The following is a 7894-nucleotide window of genomic DNA, read 5'->3' on the forward strand; positions in this document are numbered from 1 at the left end:
GGTTTGCAGACAGCGTCTTCCCCGCTGCCCCCACTCCCAGGGCTGGGGCTCCCGCTCCCGTCCCGCTGCCTCTGCCAGAGGATGGAACCTGCTTCTCACCTGACATTTACGCTCGGCTTTTTGCAGTTTCTCATCCCAGCCGGTAACGTGTCCGCCGCCGGCAGAGTTCTGCATAGTGCGTGCCACCGCGCCGCCGCAGGTATCGCCTATTCCTAACGACGTGTGTTCAAAATGTAAAACGGTGAAGAGAAGCTGAAGGGCTGAAGACGTTGGGAAGCGGGAAATGGTGGGTGCTGGCGGCTGGTAGCCAGAAAGAACAGCACGCACTGCTGGGAGCCAGCTCGAGGTGAGCATTTCCAGTGCAGACCCCAGCCCACACCACCGTTCCTCGGCTGTGGCTCGTCCCCCGCCATCGCCCTCCACACCCAGACCCCGTGCTGTCCCCTTGTCCCCAAAGCACCCGTCTGATCCCATCCAATCCGTGGCTGCTGAAGAGCTGCCGGCCGGCACATCCCTGGCCCCGCAGCCGGGAGTAGTGCTGCTCTGAAACTTCACCCCTGAGCCGGTTTTGACAATAAGTGGTTTTTTTCTGTTAAATTGGCTCTCTGCAGAAACCAGGGCTCTGCCAAGCAGCAGCGGCTCTGGGGAGGAAAGGCTCAACTGGAGGAGTTATGAGATGGTGAGAACGATGGCTGCTCCCTTGCAGCTGATCCAAAAAAATCAAGCATTTCAGCTCAAGTTCCCCATAGAATTATTTGATTTGTGGGGAAAAGCTTTCAGTTTTCTTTTTTTTTTTTTTTCATGAAAGAACACAATTTTCTTTAGGGAAAGACCGCTTTCCTGTAGCCTACCCTGCAGCTCCTGCGTGCCGTGGCTGGGCATTCAGGAGTCTAAATGTTTCACCGAACACCTCGGAGTTTCCCACTGGGCTTTTCGCGAGTCGATGGGGTGACTGAGGTGCCCCCCATGCCCAGGGACTCCAGCCCAGCTTCTCCTGTCACTCCTCACTCCATCTAGCCGGTCGTGGCACCGTGTGAGTGAGCGATGCCCCGAGCACCCCAACCTCGACAGGGGGTTGGGATGCCACCCCCACCCTGCCAATTAAACGCAGAGGTAACGATGCTATTGGGCTGTGGTCCTTAGGGCTGCATTCAGTGCCTCCCTCCCGCCTCTCGCGCCGGCTGCAATGAGCACCCATGGGCTGGGGGCTCCGGGAAAGGCAACTTTATGCCAACGAGCCGCGTGTGCTCAGCAGCAGGAAGGTGAAGAGCAGAAGCCGGGTGTCCTTCGATGGCATCGGCAGAGCTGCGAGGGGAAGGACAGGGACGGATGGCATTGCCTAGGCCCAAGCTGTCTAATAAGTAACGCCTCGCTGGGCACGTTCGGTTTCCAATTCCTAAGGAAACGGAAGGAGCTGGACGAAAGAAAGTGCCAATTCCCAACCCAGGCTCACTGGCTGTGAATAATTGCAGAGACAGGTGTAAAGATTTCCTCAGTAATCCTACTGCCAAAAATGCCAAAAAGCAAATCCTTCCAGGTGGTGCGGTGCCACGGGGGTGGTTCCTGCCTCTGCTCCTGCAGAGCCGGGGGCGGGCGGCCATCGGCCACCATGAGACCCACGGAGCCCACGGCAGCACCCGTGCCGGGGTGGGCGCCGTGCAGAGCAGACGCAGAGAATGAATGGGAGTGGTATAAGGGAAGAGGCAGGAATTTTGCACTGGTTTGATGCACTAATAGCGATGTAAAATGGTGCCACAGGGGACATCCCTGCCGCCGGCACTGCCTGGCTCTGGTGAGCGAGGGTGGGTGGCTCTGGGGCAGCTCACGAGCCCTGTCCATGAGGGCACCAAGGTGGTTTTGTGTAGGATTTCCCCAACCTGTCCCCGAGGGTGTCACAGGGCGGGTCGGGGGCACCCAGAGGCTCCTCTCACCGCGCTGGTCGGCCCCGTGGCGGCTGGGATGTGTGGCCCATCCATCGCGGTGGCTGCTGGCAAGAAGGGATGTTGGAGGGCTACTGGGCAGAGCTCCTTGGCCGGAGCCTGGCCGAGCACCGCTCCGAGCAGTGCCAGCTCCTTCTGCTCGGCAGCACCTCGGGCTGTGTTTGCCTTCGAGGGGTTTGCCCTGACCGCACGCCGTCCTGCCCTCACCCGCCTTCTGTTAGCGCAACGGGACACCAGGAGGTCTGGGACTGTGGGCGAGGGTTTATTTTGGCCCCTGTAAATGCAAAACCGAAGCCCTGAAGGCAAACAGCAGGCTGGGCTTTGCCTGTGGCTCCGCTCTCCTCTTTCGTAAGCTGCTCTGTGGTACAAGAACACCCAGCCCTGCCTCAGCTGAGCGCGGGTGGGACGGCAGGACCGGCAGGTCTGAGCATCTCCCGGGCTTTTCCAGGGAACAAGGGGAGGAAAGAGCCCTGGGAGGATGGAGAGAAATCCATCACCTGCGGCCGGGGCAGGGAAAGGCCCTTGGTGAGGGGAAGTGGCTCAGGAGGACGGGCACGAGAATGCCAGCCAGCCGCCGGAGTTTGGTTTGTACCCCGAGCCTCAGGGCACCTTCTCGCTGCCCAGAGCATCCCGGCTCTCTGCTGATGGGTACCATCTGTCCCAGCCGGCCCTGCGCTGTGCATTGTCCTGAGCATGGGATGGGGAAATTTTTCCCACCGACAGTAAAAGGGCGTTTCAAAATGGAGTTTTGATCGAGAAATCATGGTGTAAGAAAGGCAGGTATTGCTTTTGCAGAGGAGAAAAGCCGTTTCCATCAGAGGTGACGCGATAAGGGAACGACTAAGACAAAGAGGCTCCAGCAAAGGCTTGTAGAACATCTCTTATCACACAGACAAAAGGACAAACTGATTCCTACTGGATTAGTGACTACAAGGGTAGTCAAACATTTAACCAGGGCTAATGACATTGAGCAATTTTTTTTACCAAAAAGGAAAGAAATAAACTAGTCAGATAATCCCTTTAGGTGTAGCATAAAGAGAAGTAAACAGAGGCAAGACATCCGGGAAGAATTTTAGGCGCCTCGGACAGACTGTGAACCCTGGAGTACCCAACCAATGGGAAACAGGGGAGGGAAAAAAATCAGCCGGGATTAGGCAATAAAAAGGTGTGTTTCAAGAACTGAAGGGGTGCCTACAAGCTAGGTCACCCGCTCTCGCAAGAACGTGAATAAATATGTGCTTCACAGAGGATTCTGCCTGAGCCTGTTTCATTCGGACCAGCACTTATTTCTCACAATGGGAAGAATCTTTCTTTAAAATATCAGAACATTTCCCCTTTTTAAAGAGAAACTGTTTTTTTTGAAATGCCTACTGTTTTGTTCTGATAGCTTCAAAGAAAGCCTCCTGTTAGTCTTTTGTAAACTTCCTCTAATTAAATAATGGAACGACAACATTAAACACAAAAAAGAAGTGGCAGGTTAAAAGATGAGGCTAATTAACCCAAAGGGAAGGGAGCATCTTGTTTAGGCTCAAAAGCCCTGTATCAGCTCGACCGAGAGCGGATCTTGTTTTTGTTTCTGCGCTTCAGCCATTACCCTTGGCATCCTCATGGATGCAGAAAGGGGAGGAGGACAATTCTGTCTGGCTTTTCGTTTTCACAGCAGTGCGCTGAATATTAATCAGCCCCAACCCAGCGCTGTAGGCACTGCTGCAAATTACCCGTTCTGCAGTTGGTCGTAGTTTGCTGTGTAATTTTTGCATGCAAGCCAACAGCAGGGGCTGGGCAAGCTAATTCTCCTCTGCGACCTGACTTTGCAGATAGCAGACACACCATGTCCCTGAAGCACCCTGATAGCTCTATTAGAAATGCCACTGTACGTCAGGTTCTTGTCATACCAGGGTTTCCTTTCAAGGAATCGGGCACCTTTCTCCTCCTCGTTAACGTGAGAAGTGCACGGAGGGGAAACGAGGTTTGTTCTTGCATTTAATCCTCTCCCCACGTGGCCGACCCAGCCCCGCTTCCCATCCTTACCCTGCCCTGCGCCCTGCAAGCGGCTCCTGGAAATGAAGCCCAGGGAATGCGTTTTTCTTAGTCTTAAGGAGATTCGGGTGTTTTCAACACTGACAGGCTTTGCTTTTGACACTGCTGAAGATACAATGAGAAAAATCCCTCCAGGCAAAGGCACTTGGCGGGGCTGGCAGCTCTGCTGTCCCCGTGTTCCTGGTGGCAGCAGCACTTCCCAGCAGCCCGACCACTGGGGAAAGTGGCTCCAACCCAGCAGGAACCGAGACGCCGGTCATGGTCCTCCTTGGAATCATGTGAAATAATTCCCTTTTGCTTCAAATTTCCTAGAGGGATGACTTGTAATAGGGATGAGAACCTGCCAGGCACACGAAGCACTGCAGCATCCCCCTGCCGCTGGCACATTACAATATCCCATATACAGTAACGTGTATTTATACACGTAGCCGGGGAAGAGGGCATCCTTCGGCTTTGGCCAGGCTGTGATTTCCTCTCTGCAGGTCAGCAGCTGACATGGGCTCAGCCAAACCACCACGGGCCGTGTTGGGTTTCCACTGCACGGGGCGGCTGCGCTGCTCGAGCCCGTCCTGCTGCCTGCAGCCCGGGGACGCCATCTCCCAGCCAGGCCTGCTCTGCTCCTTGAAATTCTGACGTTTTTAGGCAAAATGCTGTTCGGAAACCTACTTCGCTGCTCGATCTCGTCAGTGCTCCAGGTAAAAAGTCAACATTGCGGACAATCTCCATGCTGAGCACTGAATCGCGGCTCACGAGGCTGTATTTTCCTTTAACCAGCGGCTCGGCTCAGCCCCTGTTCCTGTGGTTTGCTGCTGCTCCATCTCCCCCCGCATCCCAGAGCCGGGGCCATGCCTGAGTCAAAGCTCCGGTTCCTAAACCCTCAACTGTAACAAAAGATCTCACATCACTCATGCATGGAGATCTTTTGCTTTTTCCAAACCAGCTTTCCAAAAGGTCACCCGCGTCCCAAACCTGCCCAGAGCAGCAGCACCCATATCTGACCTGGGGGGATGTGGTTCTTCTACCACAGCTTCTGCCTCCCGCAGAAGGGCAAGGGCAGCATCCTCCTGGCATCACACCGGCCTCGCTGACTCCAGTGACCACAGGGGGTCGGCCCCGAGGAGCTGAGGATGTTTCGGGCTCTCTGCAGTGGGGGGGGGGCTCTGCCTGCTCCCCACCAGGAGGAAGGATGCTGGGGCCACAGACCAGGCAGAGGCTCTGCTGGCCAGGAGGTCCCTCCAGAGGGTTTCTGGCCATCCAGGATTTTGGGGGGTGTGGTGGTTGGAAGGGCTCCGACGGTGACGAAGCTGAGCAGTGCCATGCCCTAGGAGCAGGCTCCCTGCCCGAGCACGTCCTGAACGTGCAGCATGTCCCTGGGGCATGGCCCAGACCAGGTTTCTGGGTGGGAAAGAGGACTTGTCCGGGAAATAAGAGCTGTGAAGCAACTCTAGCCCCAGGGCTATTGCCCAAAGGCTGGAGCTGCTGCCCCGGGCACAGGAGCGGGCACACCGGGAGCCTCCCTTGCGGGAGGGGACACAGAAAGTCATTCTCTGTTTTTTTCCCAGAGAGCGTCCAATACAGCTGTCCAAATGAATTGCACCACCTTTGCCTCATGGGAGGCATTTTAATTACTCTATTGACTGATGCTCTTGAGAGCACCCGGCGTGGCAGAGCTCAGCCCGGCATTAGAGGGATGCAGAGAGACGGAGCGAGGGAGCACGTGGCCATCCATTCCAGCCCCAGGCCATCGTCCTTCCCTGCACACACAGCCGCGTCCAGCCCTGAGCAGTGTCTGACCACCTTCACATCCCTGATCCCTGCCTGACTATTAAATAACTCAGCCAGCAGAGGGAAAAAAAAAAAACAAAATACTTGACAAAAAAATATCTTGGAAGATATAGAGTCATTAATGAAAAGCATCAGAAAATAGATATCGAGTAATGACACCACGATGAGAGCTTATTAATAGGGAAGCCTAAAGATAAAACTAATTTAAACCTGATGAGACAGGACATGTCATCTTCAGGAGAATGAGACATCAATAGTTAGCTGTCAGTAAAGGAAAGAAATTGCTCTCAAGGGAGGAGGGAGAGCCACAGGGCTCCCAAGCCCCAGAGAACAGCAGTTACTGTGACAGACTTGTAAGATACGCTCTGAATTCACAAAAACCTGAAAAATTGGAGCTGCCATTCACCATCAGCGCCCCTGTCATTGACATTCAGTTCACAGCCCAGAATGGCTCCAGGGAGGCACATTGCTCTGGGGAAGGGCTGGGGACAGAGGGAAACGCTGCCGGGGTGGGTGGGCTGCAGAGCAGCTTGGGGCTGGCCTGGGGGGGACATCAGTGGGGGGAGGCAGGGGAGGCGGGCAGGCCTGCTGCGGTGGAGAGCCCGCTGTGTTTCCAGCATGGCAGAGTTCACCACCAGCAGCGGAGCAGCCTTTAGGAGCAGTTGTACCCTTCCTGCTGGAACCTGGCCGCTGCCAGTTCCAGAAAGGAGTCAACTAAAGGTATAACTGATTTTAGAAACAGAAGACGTTGTTTTAAAAGTTCTGTATGTTGCATTAAATCCCTAAGCTTTACACAAAGAGCTGGCTTCAGCAGTGGTGATGGAAAGCTGCCGAAGGAAACCGCCATGGACCTCCAGCCCACAGCAGCACTGGTGGAGGGAGGAGGAGGAGGAGGCCTGGGGGAAAAAAAGGGCTGGCAAGTGCCTGAAGCCTGTCTACTAAAGTGAAAACCCACGAGAAAAGAGGAGAAGAGGGAAGAAAAGTGTTTCAGCTTGGCGCATCGCTCAGAGGCAATGCATCTCGTCACCTGCCACCGCTTCGGCAGAGCGGAGGTCTTCGGCTGACCTAAAGCAAACTGTGCTTACAAGCTGCCATCAGGGAAAAAATGTCAATCTTTCCCTCCAACTTCATTGATATTCAGAGGGAAAACAGATTGCAGAGCACTGGGGTTGCTGGGGAAGGACGTGACACACCACAGCCAGCCCCGGCGCTGGGAAAAGCCCAACTGCTCTGCCTTGGCAAGTCTCGGAGAAGGGAGCGGGGCTGGGAAGGGGGAGCGTAGGCAACGATGGGCATCTATGTTGAGGTTGTCCTCAGGCCAACAAAAGGCGGTGATGAGCAGCTCAACACTGGCCGAGAGCGCCCGCTGCCGCCTGTCCCTCCTCCCCGTAAGCCAAGACCGGAGGACAAACAGGTTCGCTCTTTAGGGCTGTGTGATGGGGGCGGGGAACGGAGAACAAACAGGCTCTTGTTCTCTCTGACGTTCTGCCAGGTGACCGTACTTGTGTGTTCGTGATGGTGTCCAGCCTCTCTCAACACACATCGCAAGCAGAAAAAAAAAAAAAAGGCTGCAGGTTGTGTGTTCTGAAATGCCAGTGGCAGGAGATGCCTCGGGGCATGGCCAGGGCTTGAGCGTAAATGTCACACTAGGTCTGTGCCGGGAAAACTGATCTGCCAAACGCCTCGTTAGGTGTTTGCCCACGGGGGTAACTGGGGCACAACTGGCTGGACGGAGGCAAAAAAAAAAAAAGTTTGTGTGTTCTCCAGAGGGACCCTGGGACAATTGCCTGGGAAGGAGGGAGGTGTTGGAGAGGGGAAGCTGGGCAGGGCTCTGCTCACCCCCGAAAGGACCGGCCGAGCCCTCGGGACGCCGATGTAACCACAGCCCAGCACGTCCTCCAGCACAGCTCAGCCCACCCAGCACCGGAGACAGGACCCCGCATAAATCCTGATGCTCCGCAGTGGTGGGACAGGCTGGAAGGAGTAACGTGCTCCTCCCTCGTGCGAGAGGCTGGGTGACAGGGCAGAGCTGCCATTACTGTTGCTGTGAGTCGCTGCGTAACACTAGGATCTCTCTGACACTCACCTACAAGCCCGGCCCCGTCCTGCTGTGGGGGGCTTGAGGGAGT

The sequence above is a fragment of the Chroicocephalus ridibundus genome, chromosome 12 (genome assembly GCF_963924245.1).
Source record: "Chroicocephalus ridibundus chromosome 12, bChrRid1.1, whole genome shotgun sequence".
NCBI lineage: Eukaryota > Metazoa > Chordata > Aves > Charadriiformes > Laridae > Chroicocephalus > Chroicocephalus ridibundus.